This window comes from Bos javanicus, chromosome 23 (assembly GCF_032452875.1).
Source record: "Bos javanicus breed banteng chromosome 23, ARS-OSU_banteng_1.0, whole genome shotgun sequence".
Lineage (NCBI taxonomy): Eukaryota > Metazoa > Chordata > Mammalia > Artiodactyla > Bovidae > Bos > Bos javanicus.
The window spans coordinates 18,434,657-18,450,549 of record NC_083890.1 but is presented as its reverse complement, the minus strand read 5'-3'; the positions used below and the strand labels follow the sequence as shown (position 1 = coordinate 18,450,549).

The 15,893-nt window shown below is 35.0% G+C and overlaps 1 protein-coding gene across 8 annotated transcripts in view; it reads left to right on the top strand.

Moving 5' to 3' along the window:
• SUPT3H (SPT3 homolog, SAGA and STAGA complex component) overlaps positions 1-15,893 on the top strand; it is a 416,365-nt gene that overhangs the window by 221,148 nt on the left and 179,324 nt on the right. Inside the window, exon 1 of one of the 8 annotated variants that reach the window (XM_061398333.1) lies at positions 12,379-12,735. The exons of the other annotated variants lie outside the window; for them this stretch is intronic. The gene's annotated coding sequence lies outside the window, so the exon portion shown is untranslated. Of the gene's footprint in view, positions 1-12,378; positions 12,736-15,893 lie in introns of those variants that run through there. 8 annotated transcript variants of the gene reach the window in all.

Below are 15,893 nucleotides of genomic sequence, written 5' to 3'. Positions count from 1 at the left end.
AGTTCAATAATCAGGGTCAATTTCCTTTAGGATTGACTGATTTCATTTCCTTCCTGTCCAAGAGACTCTCAAGAGTCTTTTCTGACACCTCAGTTCGAAAACATAGTCTTCAGCGCTCAGCCTTCTTTACTGTCCAGCTCTCACATCCATACATGACTATTGTAAAAACCATAGCTATGAATATTTGGACATTTGTTGGCAAAGTGATGTCTCTGCTTTTTAATACGCTGTCTATATTTGTCATAGCTTTTCTTCCAAGGAGCAAGCATCTTTTAATTTCATGGCTGCAGTCACCACCCATAGTGATTTTTGGAGCCCAAGAAAATAAAGTCTGTCACTGTTTCCATTGTTGCCTCATCTGTTTGCCCTGAAGTGACGGGACCAGGTGCCATGATCTTAGTTTTTTGAATGTTGAGTTTTAAGCCAGGCTTTTCACTCTCCTCTTTCAGCTTCATCAAGAGGCTCTTTAGTTCCTCTTGGCTTTCTGCCATTAGGGTGGTGTCATCTGCATATCTGAGGTTGTTGATATTTCTCCCCATAATCTTGATTCCAGCTTGTGATTCATCTAGCCCAGCATTTTGCATGGTGTACTCTGCATATAAGTTAAATAAGCAGGGTCACCATATACAGCCTTGACGTATTCATTCTACTACTAGAATATTATTCTGCTGATAGTCAATTATTGAATTCAAGGTAAGAGAATCTCAGAGTATACACTGTTTACAGTTCCAGTAAGTTTAAAGCACCATTTCATATTACATGGTTTTCTTAGCAGAGTTATAAAACAGTACCTTGCCTCCTTTCCATGAGTGTCAAGGCTTTTCCTTTAGTGTTCTTCATTTATTTCCTGCTGGTCAGCTAGAATCCTATTATCTAACTCAGGCAAAGCTCTACTTGGCTACTTGGCTCCTGTGCCAAGTTTGGATTTCTGACCTGTGCTTAAAGTTTCAGTTCTGGCTGAAATTCCTATTAAATGCCTAGTGCATAGTTTCCAAGAATTTCAGATTTACCAAACACAGGCAGCCCCTTCATGAAATATCCTCTCTACAGATTGATTTGCATCACTGAATTAAAATAGGTACAGATTGGTGCCAACTAGAAATTGTGTGACTGACTTGATATTTTATGCTGTCAATACTATGCTTTTGATAGTATCCATTTTGAGTGCATTTAAAAAAAAAACATGTTTTTTTATGACTGTATCGCTACTTTTAATTCCCTATTTACTCACAGTTAAATATCATAAAGGTCTTTTTGTTTTATACATAGAATATAATTATTAGCATTCCATTTAAAAGTCATACTATATTTTCACTATATAAATTTATCAGCCAACTAGTAAACCATGTAGTCTGTTGAAATTTGTTTCAATATATGAATTGGTTTTCAGAGTTATTCTGCTGCTAAGTCACTTCAGTCATGTCTGAATCTGTGCGACCCCATAGGCGGCAGCCCATCAGGCTCCACCGTCCCTGGGATTCTCCAGGCAAGAACACTGGAGTTTGTTGCCATTTCCTTCTCCAGTGCATGAAAATGAAAACTGAAAGTGAAGTTGCTCAGTCGTGTCTGACTCTTAGCAACCCCATGGACTGCAGTCCACCAGGCTCCTCCATCCATGGGATTTTCCAGGCAGGAGTACTGGAGTGGGGTGCCATTGCCTTCTCCACAGAGTTATTCTAATAATCTTTAATTATGTAAATTAGATAAGAATAAGCTTTGCCTGTATGATGAGTGACTGACTAACCTCCCATCTAGATGAGCTGACAGTGAGCTCTCCTTCTGTATCTGTTTCTACTTGTAATGCCTTTTACGTTGGCAAATATCTCCCAGCTGCTCTATTCTCATCCATCAGATTTTGTGTTCTCTTCTGTATCTGAACCAAGAAATCCTATCCTCTAGTATCTTTCCCAAGGTCTTTGAAAGTCTTTTATTTATTTGTAACCCTAGATCTTTTAATGGAGTTGCTGTTTCTCTTGATAAATGGAAAATTACCCAGAGAAAAAGGAAATAAAAATTAGTTAACATCTACTGTGTGCCAACCAATGCCCTAAAAAATTTTTTATGTATTATTTTGTTGTAAATATATAGTCCATTTTCCAGGGTTAAAAAAAATCACATTATAATTTCTGTATAGCTTTTTAACTTAGTTTAACACAATTTAACTCTGCCTTATGTGTTATATAGATATAATTAGACGCCTTTATTTCTCAGATCCCAGTATTATATATTAGTCTACACTTAAAAATATATTATAGTTCATTTTTTAAAATGTTTTTATCCCTTCAGATACTCACATTCATCCTCATTTTTATTAGGGATATTATTTTACTGATTGTGATAGGGAGCAGTTTGCTTATGCTGATAGTTTCAAATGTTTCTAGTCATTTTTATGTCTCTTGATGAATTTATAAATCACATTCTGTTTCTTAAGAATGCACTATCTTTAGATACTTCTCTAGAGTAAGTTGAGATTCTAAGTCACATAGATAATGTGAAACTCAAAAGATGTTAGTTCTGTTTGAAGATTGATATAAAATTGATTTTAAATTTTTAAAAAGAATGGAAAGAGAAATAAGGTCTTCCAAATAAATGTTTCAATTAGAAAAGGCTTTAGAGAACATATTAAGAATGTTTTGAGGCTAATTTTGAAAATAATGTGTTATTATCAATAAAATCTTACTGACTTTGCACTTCTAATCCAGCTAAAAATCTGACTTCACTTCACTAAAATCAATCACACTGAATCTTTAGTGGTTTTAATCTAAAAGTTTATCGATTTTTCTTTTTTCCAGTAGAGTAGATGCAGCAGAAATGGTGAGAATCAAGGCAAGTAGTTACTAAGACAGGTGCCGATAAGCAGCAGCAAGAGGTCGTGAAAGTGTCGGAGCTAAGAGAAAATGATTGCTTTAAAAGCAAAATTATAGGAATCTAATTGGTCTAAGAATACAGTTTATAAATTATGTTCCAGAAAGTATGTATTGAAATACCTAACATCTCCTAATAAAGTTCATCGGTTGGAGAGACAACCACTCTTACATATAACAAGTGTGATGATTAATACTCAAAATGAAGGCTTGAAACAAGTAGAAAAAGTTGATGCATTCAGAATACTCTTTAGAAAGTAAAGATAGCATGTGATACACTTAGAAAGATGTCTCTCAATACAAAAAGTTTATTTTTTTTAATCTGGAAATCTAGTTATGTATAATATAGCATAGATTTCTTAAAAGATCGAAAACCTTTCCCCCCAAAACTTTGTATAAGAATTCCTTGATTTAGCAATTCCTTAATGAAATTTTTAAAATATATTTTCTTTTTAAAGTTTCAATCTGTGCACACATTGACAGAATGACATCTCTTAAAAATCAACATTTTACTTAATATTTACAGTAAACCTGGGGAGTTAAAAAATATCTTCATTTTGTAGGCATGGAAACTGAAGAACAGAAAGATTAAGCAACTTGACAAAAGTCACATAGGTTATAAAGTAGGAAATGTGAAATTCAAATGATTTCGTCTTCAGAGAGTTTGGGGACGATGAAAAATTCTAATTCTTTTATGGATACTTAGTGGTTGAATTTACTGTGTATCTCTAAGGTCCCTTCTAATTTTGAGTATTCTGTGATTCTCTGCAGTGAAGAGTATTGTTTCCAGAATAGATTCATATTCTGCAGAAGGTTTGCAGAGAATAGTGAACAAAAAGAAATGGTTAGCAGAGAGGAGCCCCAAGATAAAAAAGCAGAGTCTTCTTTTCTTGTGGAAAATAAAACTTTAGTATCAAGTCTCCATTAAAGATATCTCATATTTTAAATCTATAAAGAGAAAAAGTAGCATTCTTCAACGTGAGAAATGGTCATTATAATCAGTAAAAAATTCTCAGCACAATGAATAATTTTGTAACATTAAAGTGGCATCATTTGATAGATCTCTGGACAAAGGTAATTAAATGTTAAGAAAGAAGAGATTAAAACATACTCAAAAAAATATTTAAAATGTGAACTTTTCTGGGAATTTACCATTTGCTGCTTGTTGATCATTGGCTTTAAGAAACTAAGTTCTAGATGTTGTCAGGAGTAGGATTCCAATTTTTAAATGTCAGATAAATTGCCCAGAACTCAAATTTAGCCATTGGTTTATATGAAATCTCCTTGATCAAGCTATGTGGATTTTTAGTTGGAATATAAATGTTTCTTAAATGTGTAAGAAATGAGAAAGGAATGAAAAAGAAGGTTGGGAAAAAAAATAAATTAATTTAAAAAAAAAGAAAAAGAAGGTTGGGACTAAATATTCAAGGTCATTAAATTTCAAACTGAGAAATTTTTATATAACTCTCTTGGTTGCTGGGGCCATTGAAAATTTTAGAAAGCAGCAGTCAGGAAAGTGGAAGAATAACCAGGCTGTTTTATATAGGACAGTGAAGGACTCAAGATGCTACTTCCAGAAGGGTTTGTTTGGAGAATGTTGAAATATTAATATTTAGGCAGGAATGGTACCACCTCTGAGTTGGATGGTTACAGGTTTCTGTACTATATTTGCTATCTGTAAACAGTAATCTATTTTGTCTGTAAATTAAATCCCATATCTTTAAGAATAAATAAATTCAAAACAAAATATCAATCAAATCTGTTATGACGGATATCAGTGTTTATCTGAATAAAAAATTAATAGAAGTATGAGTTCTTAGTACATTCAGATGTACCAATTTGACATATTCTCACTTACTAATCACTGTTCTAAGTGTGACTCTCCTGGTTACTTTTGCAAAACCCACAAGAGTTTTTGAACCTTCAGTTGGGAAATACTGGTAGAGTGGAAAGCTTTTGGAGACATAGCCCTGGGTTTGAATTTTGGCTTCATAACTTGCTAGTTGTGCAACCTTGAGCATTATTAATCTTTCTGAAACTTGGTTTACTCATCTGTAGGAATGTACCTACCTGATAGGCATTATATAAGATGATGTATATAAATGATTTAGCTCTTGATACTGTTGATGAAAACATGATTTCATTAATGCCAGCCATAAATTTAATCATAAATCTATACAATTGGAATAACAATGTTGAAGGCAGAGACACTAAAGAGCCAAAAGAGAGCTTGTATGTATTTCTGGGGCCACTTTCCTGACTTTGAATATCACACTACATACAGTTCTTCTGTCTTGATTTCTCCTACCTCTCACTCTGGTATGCTTAGATATCTTAAAATTCTTAGGTATCAGTTTTGATAATTTGTTATATGTGGATTTCCCTGTTCCTTCCTTGTCTATTCCCATCTAACATTATATCCCTGAGAAGAAATTGTTAGATACAAAGTGGTCTAAATTGCCTTTGTTTGAATCCTGGGGCATAGAAGACTTCCATAAACTTCATGCTTTCTCATCTAATGACTGCAATTCGAAATCGTAAGTTAACTAGAAGTAAAAACAGGAGCATGATGTTGACTGAAAGCATTTATTTTTCTCCATCAAATCCTTGAATGCTCTCCTAAATGCTTTTTCAAGTCCCAGCATTTTGTATTTTATTGTGACTACTATGTTTAGTTTTTTCCCTTTCCCACAAATGAATAACTTGCAAAATATTGTATGAAAAAGTTACCCAACATGCCTGAAAAACACATGGAAAGATTTATGAAGTAGGTTGTACCATGGAGCTGGAGAGATAGTGCAGAGAAATGCATAAATGGGTCAGTGAGAGAGGGTTCAGAGGACAGAAACAAAAGTCCAAGGCCCCAAAATGAGCACTGTGCTAATTTATTATATAATTATTATTCGGCCAGAATCAGTTATTTACTATGAATATACCTTTTAAAATATGAGGCACTATATTTATTATTGTTGCTAATAATGATCTTTCAAAACCTGTTTTGAAAGTCTTTACTCTGAAAATAAAGCTTTTTACCAAATATAAAGCTTTTTATCTGAAATATTGTTAGAGTTAATAGATGCAATTTTTATTATCAGTATTAGCATTCATGGGCTTCCTGGGTACCACAGTGGTAAAGAATCTACCTGCTAATGCAGGAGATGTGGGTTCAATCCCTGGGTAGGGAAGATCCTCTGGAGAAGGAAATGGCAACCCTCTCCAGCGTTCTTGCCAGGAAGAGCCAGACAGGCTACAGCCCACAGGGTCTCAAAAGAGGAGGGCACGACTGTGGGACTAAACAGTAGCAACAGATTTGCCTTCGGAGTTAAGTTATAACCTCCAGGTGCCAGGATTAGGGGGAGTCACGCACCCTTCCCGTGCTCTATTCTCTGTGAACCAGCCCTTACGCGCTTTACCTTCTAACACCGTGGCATTTATGTAGGAGCTTTCAGAGAAAAAGTTGAAATTCACTGTTTTAAAATTAATCATCCAGCTTTATTATTTTTAAAATGGTTTTTCCACCAACTGAAATCGTGCAACATAATACTTCTAGGCTTATACCTGTATTTAACACCATTTTTCAAAATACGTATCCGTAAAAGTAAAATTACTTTCTGTGCTTTATGTAACTGAAGTTACAAAAAGACTTGTAACTTCTAATAATCAGCTTAATCTGATATTAAACTCTTGATAGTTTTGGAACAGGAATTTTTGTTTGAAAGAAAGATTGGCTTGTTAAATGAATTATGCAATTATAAGTAAATGTGGTCACAGCTGTTTTTGATTTCTTTGTTATACACCTGATTGGAAACAAGTTTTTAAAAATATTTTTCCATTTCTTACACTGACACCTAGTGTTCACTCTTCCTGATATCTTAAATATCAAAATGTAGTTATTAATAGCTCTGGAACTATTGAATTATTAATAGCTCTGGAACTAGAATTATAAAAAAACATGTTTTTAAGCAGTGCACCTGTTCACAAATCAATAACTCCTATTTCCAACACCAGTGAGATAGTTTTTCCTAGTTATATACATGACTCAATTGCTGAGGCTGTTTTGACCACAGCAAAACTCAATGAAGGATAGAGTTTTAAAGGTGAGAGGAACTTAGGTGGATTTTAAAACCAAAATTCTTAAGACCCCAGTGCTTTGCTATGTACACAGTTCCTTCAAGTCCAAGGAGATGATTTTGTTTATGTGAGTTTGGTTCCTAGGCAATAGAGGTAACAAATCACATTTAATTATGTAAGCATTGAAGATTTGATATTATTCATTGGACAGGAATGAAGCAAGATTGAGTTGTTTCTGATTTTTTTTATTGAGGTATATTTGGCATACATTATATTAGCTTCACATGTACAGCATAATAATAACAAAATGATCACTACAGTTAAGTCCAGTTAACATTTGTCACCATACATAGTTAAAACAATTTTTTTTTCTATTTCTCGTGATGAGAACTTTTAAGATCTACTCTATTAGCAACTTTCCAGCTTGCAATACAGTATTATTAACTATAGTTACCATGCTGTATAGTCTCTAATTTTGGGAATGAGTGACCTTGTGATATTATATGTTTACTATTTCCTATGAAGTCCTAAGGATGCTTTAAATACTCCAATCTTTCTGGTAATAAAGTTTAAAGATCTAGAAGATTAGTATCAAATTATCTGCAGTTAAGTAAACATGTATATAAGTTGGGGAAAATTTATTTATGTAGTAAGCAATGGTTAAACCAGAAATCCAGGTGGTCAGTGCACATAATGAAATTTATTCATTTTGTTTTTTATATATTTCATGACTGTAGGGAATGATATAATTGGTTAAGTTGAAAATTTTAAATAAGTTTGAACATTGAATTTGCTTAAGTATCTACAAAGTCAGTGACAAAGAGTAAATTTCAAGTCATTCCTAATTTGCTACAGATTTCAGAGTGTTTGAGTAACAAAATGTATCTTTCAGTGAACTGTGATTTTTCTCATAAGTAAAAATCAAACATTTTAAACATAGGAGGTAATCATAATTGAATTAGATTTATTGTTAATAATAATTATGTTTTTAGGTAATCTAAGAACTTTGCTCCTGGAGTTGGTGATGGACAGGGAGGCCTGGCGTGCTGTGGTTCATGGGATCGCAAAAAGTCGGACACAACTGAGCAACTGAACTGAACTGAACTGAAGAACTTTGAAAGGGGAACTCTGTCTCATAAGCTATTTTTTATACATAGCACAACACATCTTTATTATATAATTAATATTCATAACTTAAATTTATTTATTGTCTGCTATTTGATAGACACTATTTTTGATGCAGGAAAAAGGTGTTTAATGAGGTCTTCGTAATGTTTTGGTTAACAGAAATGATAAGACTACAGAAATACAGAAAAAAACTAGGAAAGAATTTTTATTACCATTTCTAAATTTTTGATAATTTCCAGTAAATTTCTCACATTATTTTAGGGGTTGAATTTCAGTACATTTCTCAAGTTGTATTTTCAGGATTATCAAGTTCAGCTCCAGATCACCCAGGTTCTTAGAAAAGTGGTGCCCAGTCCCTTTAATTGTACTCTAACACGTGTGACATGAAAGGACCTTGTCAGATAAAACAAAAATGAGTAATGAAGTTGGTAACCATTGTGGAGTACATAGTTTTCCATTGATTTAAATGGGTTGAAAATTTTAATTCAGAATATTAGCATACATTAATGTTGAATGAAAACTGGAGCAGTAGTAAATTATGTCCATAAATATATTGATTCTCTGTGTAGAGATATTTCAGAATGTTTAATGAAATATTTCAGTTTTTCTTTTTTAAATCAGGACAGTACAGTTTCAAATTACATTTTTTCACAGAAGCTTTAAGACAGTGCATGTTGTACTTTTCTACTTTGTAAGCTCGTTGGCACCACTTTTATTCAAATCACTTGCTTCATTCAGAAACCCAATAAAATTAAAGAAAGGCACCACACTTACATGTAACTGAGTGAAAGTTCACCTGGCTTTTTTCCCTTTCTGTTCCAGGTGCAAAAATTGGCTGAAACGGCTGGGACAGGCAGTTATGTTAGAATACTTTCTGGTTTAATGTTTTATCAGGCCCAAGAGTAAAATATTCTACAACTACTGCAATTTTATATTGCTACTCCTAAGGTAGAACTCTGTTAAAAATAGTGTATAATTATGTGGATTCTGAAATAAGTAAAATCTGGTCGCCTCAATTATGCTGTGTATAACAAGGTAGACTTAGACTGGATGGAATTGTTGGCTTCACAGGGATTCCATCATTCATTGATTCGTCAAAGGTTTACTGATGAAACTTGCAGAAGCGCTGTTTCACGCATTGGGGATATAATGGCACACAAAGCCTCTGCCCTCATAGAGCTTGTATTTTGGTATTCAAGAAAGATAATACATGAATAAATAATATAAAATAATAAATGAATAAATAATAAAGATAATTTCTTTGGTGTTCAAGAAAGATAATAAATGAATAAGTAATGTCAATAAATGAATAGCTAATATTAACTGCTATAAAGAAAATCATGAAGGATAAGGAAAGGGAAAGGGAAAGTTATATTACTTTGAGGGAGGTGAAATTTGAGCAAAAAAAGTACATAATGTTAAATAGAGTACCATACAGCAGTTTCAGTTCATTTCAGTTTAGTCGCTCAGTTGTGTCCGACTCTTTGTGACCCCATGAATCATAGCACGCCAGGCCTCCCTGTCCATCACCAACTCCCGGAGTTCACTCAGACTCACGTCCGTCAAGTCAGTGATGCCATCCAGCCATCTCATCCTCTGTCATCCCCTTCTCCTCCTGCCCCCAATCCCTCCCAGCATCAGAGTCTTTTCCAGTGAGTCAGCTCTTCGCATGAGGTGGCCAAAGTACTGGAGTTTCAGCTTTAGCATCAGTCCTTCCAAAGAAATCCCAGGGCTGATCTCCTTCAGAATGGACTGGTTGGACCTCCTTGTAGTCCAAGGGACTTGCAAGAGTCTTCTCCAACACCACAGTTCAAAAGCATCAATTCTTCTGCGCTCAGCTTTTTTCACAGTCCAACTCTCACATCCATATATAACCACTGGAAAAACCATAGCCTTTTAGGAGAAGGTCATTCCAGACACAGTGATCAGGAGGTATAAAGTTCCTAAGACTGAAATGTGTTTCAGAAACAAATCTCAGGGTGTTTGGAGTGGAGGAAGTGGGGTCAAATGCTAGATGAGGAGGTGTAAAATGTAAGCAAGGTCATGATTCTGTAGGCATTGTGTTTCTCTGTGTCACTTTCCCTTTTCAACTTTGTATAGGGCAGAAGCTTTTAAAAGGTTTGATTTACTTTGATAAATCTTGCTAAAGAGTTGCATTTTGTTCAAAGTCTAATAGGAAACTACTGAAGTTTATAAATAGGGAATGGATTTGTGCTCTCAGTTACAGGTATTTTTTTTATCTTCTAGAATTTGAAACTAAGCACATGGGTTTCAAAAGTATTTTTATCCAGGGAAGTAAATTCACTAATTGTTTCATCATTCCAACAATTTCTGAATTTGAAGTACAGTATTTTTAATCACAGGTACATTGTTGTACAATGGATCCCCAGAACTTTCTTGATGATTTAAGGTTTTTAAAAGATCACTCTAGCTGGCCTGGAGAATCCCAGAGACGGTGGAGCCTGGTGGGCTGCCGTCTATGGGATCACACAGAGTTGGACACAACTGAAGTGACTTAGCAGCAGCAGCTGGCTTTTGGAGTTTCAAAGTGGAAGCAGGGAGACTAACTAGTTTTAAGAAGCTTCTCAGGTGGTTTGTGGTAGCTCGCACTGGTGGTGAAAAGTGATCCAGTCTGGCTTTATTTTGAAGGTGTCATCAGCAGGACTTGTTCACAGACAGGATTATTAGATGTGAAGATAAGGAAGAAATCAAAGTGACGTCTAGAATGTTTGTCTGAGCAGCTAGATGAATAGTGGTTTGGGGCCAAAATTTAGCATTTATATGTTAAATTCACTGATTGTGTTAAAGTTAAGTAGCTGCTCTTCAGTCGCTCAGTCGTGTCCAACTCTTGGTGACTGCAGCACGCCAGGCTTCCCTTTCCTTCACCTTCTCCCAGAGCTTGCTCAAACTCATGTCTATTGAGTCTGTGATGCCATCCAACCATCTCATCCTCTATTGTTCCTTCTCCTCCTGCCTTCAATCTTTTCCAGCATCAGAGTCTTCTAATGAATCAGCTCTTCATATCTGGTGGCCAAAGTATTGGAATTTCAGCTTCAGTCCTTCCAGTGAATATTCAGGGTTGATTTCCTTTAGCATTGACTAGTTTGATCTCCTTGCCATCCAAGGGACTCTCAAGAGTCTTTTCCAACACCACAATTCAAAAGCATCAATTCTTAGTGCTCAGCCTTCTTTATGATCCTACTCTCATATCCATACATGACTACTAGAAAAAACATAGGTTTGAGTATATGAACCTTTGTATAGTAGTGTAGTTGACAGTTAAGTGAAGGAGTGCAGTAGGCAGTTTAATAGAGGACTTGAATTCATGAGAGAGATTGGCACTAAAGATAAGAATTTTGGAGTCATTGGCATATAAATGATATTTAAAGTCATAAGATAGTATGAGATCACTTAGGAAGAGAAGAGAAAAGACAGAGAGAGGACTGGAGAGTAGCTGCAGAAGGTATCCTAAGATTCACAGGTTAAAGCCATAAGGGCAGAGCCAGGTGGCCCATCCATACGAGCTAGTAGCCAAATGAGGAGGATGTTTCAGATCCTGCTGAGAAGTTGACTAAAATGAAGACTTAAGTCTAAATCGTAAGTGCGTGTGTCTGCTTAGTCATGTGTCTGTCCGACTCTTGGCGACCCAGTGGACTGTAGCCCTCAAGCCTTCTCTGTTCATGGGATTTTCCCAGCAGGAATAACTGGAGTGGGTTGCCATTTCCTTCTCCTGGGAATGTTCCTGACTTAGGGATCGAACCCAAGTGTCTTGTGTCCCTTGCATTGCAGGCTGATTCTTTACTCCTTGAACCAACTGGAAACTTGATTATTACATTTGATAAGATGTGGCAAGAATAGGTCCAGTTCAATGGTGGGAGAAAAAAGTCTTTTTCAAAATAATTACCCAGAGAATTGGAGATGAGAAAGTGAAGGCAGATGTGATACTCAAGCTAGAGAGGATTTTTGTTGTAAAATGTGAACGCGTCCTGGCTTGCTCAGGAAGTCCTAGTTGGTGCCTGTCATCCCGGCATAACTGTTATCAGCATTCTGTTCACTGTCAAAGACTGAGAGAGGGTTTGGGATCAAGGGAGGAGTTTATTGAACCTGATAAGTATTATTCTAATGGGTCTAATAATATAAATGAAAGCTTACAGTGTATTTTCTTCTGAATCTAGCTGCTTTTACTCATCATGTGAGATTCATCACAATTGTTGTGATGAATTGTTATTTATTCTTGTGCTCAATGGCATTCCATTGTATACTTTTTTTAATTTATTTTAATGGTAGGATAATTGCTTTACCCTCCTGTGTTGGTTTCTGCCATACATCAGTATGAATCAGCCATAGGTGTACATATGTCCCTTTCCTCCTGAACCTCCCTCCAGCCACCCCTATCCCACCCTTCTAGGTTGTCACAGAGCTCTGGTTTGAGCTCTGACTCAAACAGCAAATTCCCATCGGCTATCTATTTTGCATATTATAATGGATGACATCACCAACTCAATGGACATGAGTGTGCGCAAGCTCCAGGAGTTGGTGGTGGACAGGGAAGCCTGGCATTGCTGCAGTCCATGGGGTCGCAAAGAGTTGGACATGACTGAGCGACTGAACTGAACTGAACGCGTGTGTTTCCGTTCTACTCTTTGCATTCATCCCACCCTCCTCTTTGTCCGTGAGTCCATGCTCTCTGTCTGCGTGTCCACTGCTGCCCTGCAAAGAGGCTCATCAGTACCATCTTTCTAGATTCCATGTACATGGGTTAACATACAGTATTTGTTTTTCTTTTTCTGACTTACTTCACTTTGTATAATAGGCTCTAGGTTCATCCACCTCATTAGAACCGACTCGAATGCACTCCTTTTTATAGCTGAGTAATATCCCATTGTGTATTATGTACCACAACTTCTTTATCCATTCATCTGTTGATGGATATCTAGGTTGCTTGCTTCCACGTCCTAGCTATTGTAAAATAGTGCTGCATCCATTGTACAAATTCAGCACAATTAACTTATCAGTTTTAATTTTAGTAAATATTATGGTTAATCTAATTAGAGCTATTATTAATATTACTTTTGTACAGGTATTTTGATGAGCATATTTTTGTTGGATATACTTAGGATAAGAATTTTAATATAGTATGATTTACTTTTCTGATACTCAATGTATGTTGGTATACTACAAAATGATTTAATTTTTATTTCATTTTATAATTTAGACATTCTCAAAAAGCCAAGTAATACCTTATTTTAAGTCTTTCCTTTGCTCAACTGTATTGAGTTCATCAGAATGTCTTATATTGAACTTTAGGGGTACAGTGAGGGCTAAAACCTTCAAAAAGTACCATATCTGATGCCTTCTGCCTTACTAGAGAGGTTATATATAGTCCAGCAGTGGATATGATAAATTATGAAATGAATATACTACTAATGAAGATGTAATATATGAGATGTTATAGTTGTTCAATGAGGGAAAAATTAATTCTTCCTCTAAGAATCAGGAAAAGCCTTATGAAGGAAATAATTTTTGTGCTGGCTTAGGAATTAGTGATATCTGATCTCATAGAGACTGGAAATAATTTTGGAGTTAGATAGTAGAAGTTATAGATAGAATAGTTCGAGAAAAATGAGTATTTCATTTTGAAGAAAATAATATCATCCTTGAAGCGAAAGGAAATGAAATTTAAAAATCTAAACTATGAGATCACATTTAAAAGAAATTGAGAGTCTCTTCAAGTTTTGACCTTATTTTTCATGCTGTTTTCAGATAATAGCCTAATATCAGTACATGCAATAGTTTGGGACCGAGAGACTCTTGCTGGGGCCCCTGGTAGGAAACAGGGCATTTCGACTCCCAGGGCTTGACGGTAAGTTAGCTGGTTGCAGGACATGGCATGGGTGCCTGGCATATGCAGTGGGGAGCAAACCTTTTGTTCTGAACTGATTGTGAGTAATAAAACATTAATGTTACTCAATAGCCTGCAACTTAATTATTTTGACAGGAAAGAAGAGCTAATAATTAACAGTGTTTATGTAAATTTTGTAAAAGTTTTGCCATGTATGCTGAATGTAACCTTATTGTACTCTTATAAAAAAGTACAACAGCATTCTGATGGTAAAGGGTCTTTGACTTTGCTGGCCAGCGTTAGTTGGGAAGAGCCTATTTTTATCACAGAAAACATCAGAATCTCTGCCCACGTTGTTTTTTTTTCCCCTTCTTACGGCGTATTCTTTATGATATCAGACACAGTAACAGGAACAACATCTCCATCTGGTAACTATTACCTGTAGCTTGTATGTATCTTCTGGAAGTTAACTTTTAATGTTAAACAAAGGAAGCTGATCAAAACCAGCTGTAAAACCTTTGCATAGTTCATATTTTATACAGTCAGCATTAGGTTACCATTCACATAACTGCATATCTGAAGTTGAAAAAAAATAATAAGGTAAATCTTTTCCTTTTATTAAAATAAATGTAATCCTGATTTTATAGTTAACACAACTTTAATTGTTTTCCTGTTTGGCAGGGAAATTTAATGCAGTTGGCATCATTATGCATGTATTTTATACACCTTGGAGAATAATGGCTCATTTATTGACTGTATGTGCCACAATTAATATATTTTGGATGTAGTCAAAATAAAAACAGTAGGTTGATATATAATTTTCTAATATAAAATTATGGGGTTAGTAGATGTAGAAACTTGCCGGCTAAACATATAACAGGCCATTAAATGTATTATGGGAACTAATTCTATAGATAATGAAAATTACTCTAGTAATACTCTCTTTGACACATGGCATTTATTATAATTCTAGATATATGCAAGCACAGTAACTTTAGATCATTATTATTTATGATAAGAAATGATTCAGAGAACTTTAAATCAAGATGACTTTTTCCTTTAATTAAATTCTGAAGAACTAAGAAATTTAGAAAAATGAGAACATTCTGGACCATATTTTCCCTACTTTTGGTATGTCGTGTATGTTTAGTAATATTTTCTTCTGCCTGGAACTTGCACTTGTTTTACACATAGATATTTCGAAATCACAAAGAAGCACATGAGTTTGTCATAGCACATAATTTTGAAATATCTTTAACAACAGCATTGAGGATTTTTGCTATCATGAAATGGAATTTCCTATCAAGAAAATGCAGCAGATAATGAAATGACTCAAGCATTACAATCTAGGTGGGAGACAGTAAGCATTTCTCTACCAAAGAAAAATGTTGAAATTCAGTGGTTCTTTTGCAAGTGATTAGCACTGTTTTGTTGAAAATGTTCTAGTCTGTGGAAACCTAAGTATTGCTCACAAACATCATTTAGGCAGAGAAGCCAAGGTCAATTCTGACCATCCAAGTATACCACCATTTCAATTGTGACCAAGATTTGACAATCTGTTATACAAGATCTTTTCTCAGACCTTGGTTAACTATCTAGCTTTAGAAAAGTATTTGAAAATATATAAGCACATAAATACAGAGTAATTGACAGCAAGCATTAATAATTATTAAAGTATTGTATTTGTAGTTTTCATGTTTGCAGATAGGAGTTTATTCTGTTTTTAAAAGATAGGGGATATCTTGGATGCAGAAAAACCACTGAACAGTGTTGTCATCAGAGAACTGACAAGTTACCATTCCTTAGGAGGGAGATTTACAGAGTGTTTTACTTTCAACATAGTATTTGTATTGGAACATTTAAGTCAGATTAAGATATGTTCATGTTTAACACAAAAACAAGTGATGTCGCATCTGCTAGGAACTCAGTGTATGTTTGTCGATTAAATTAGTCGTTATGCAAAGAAGACTTAATTAAATTCAGTCTTT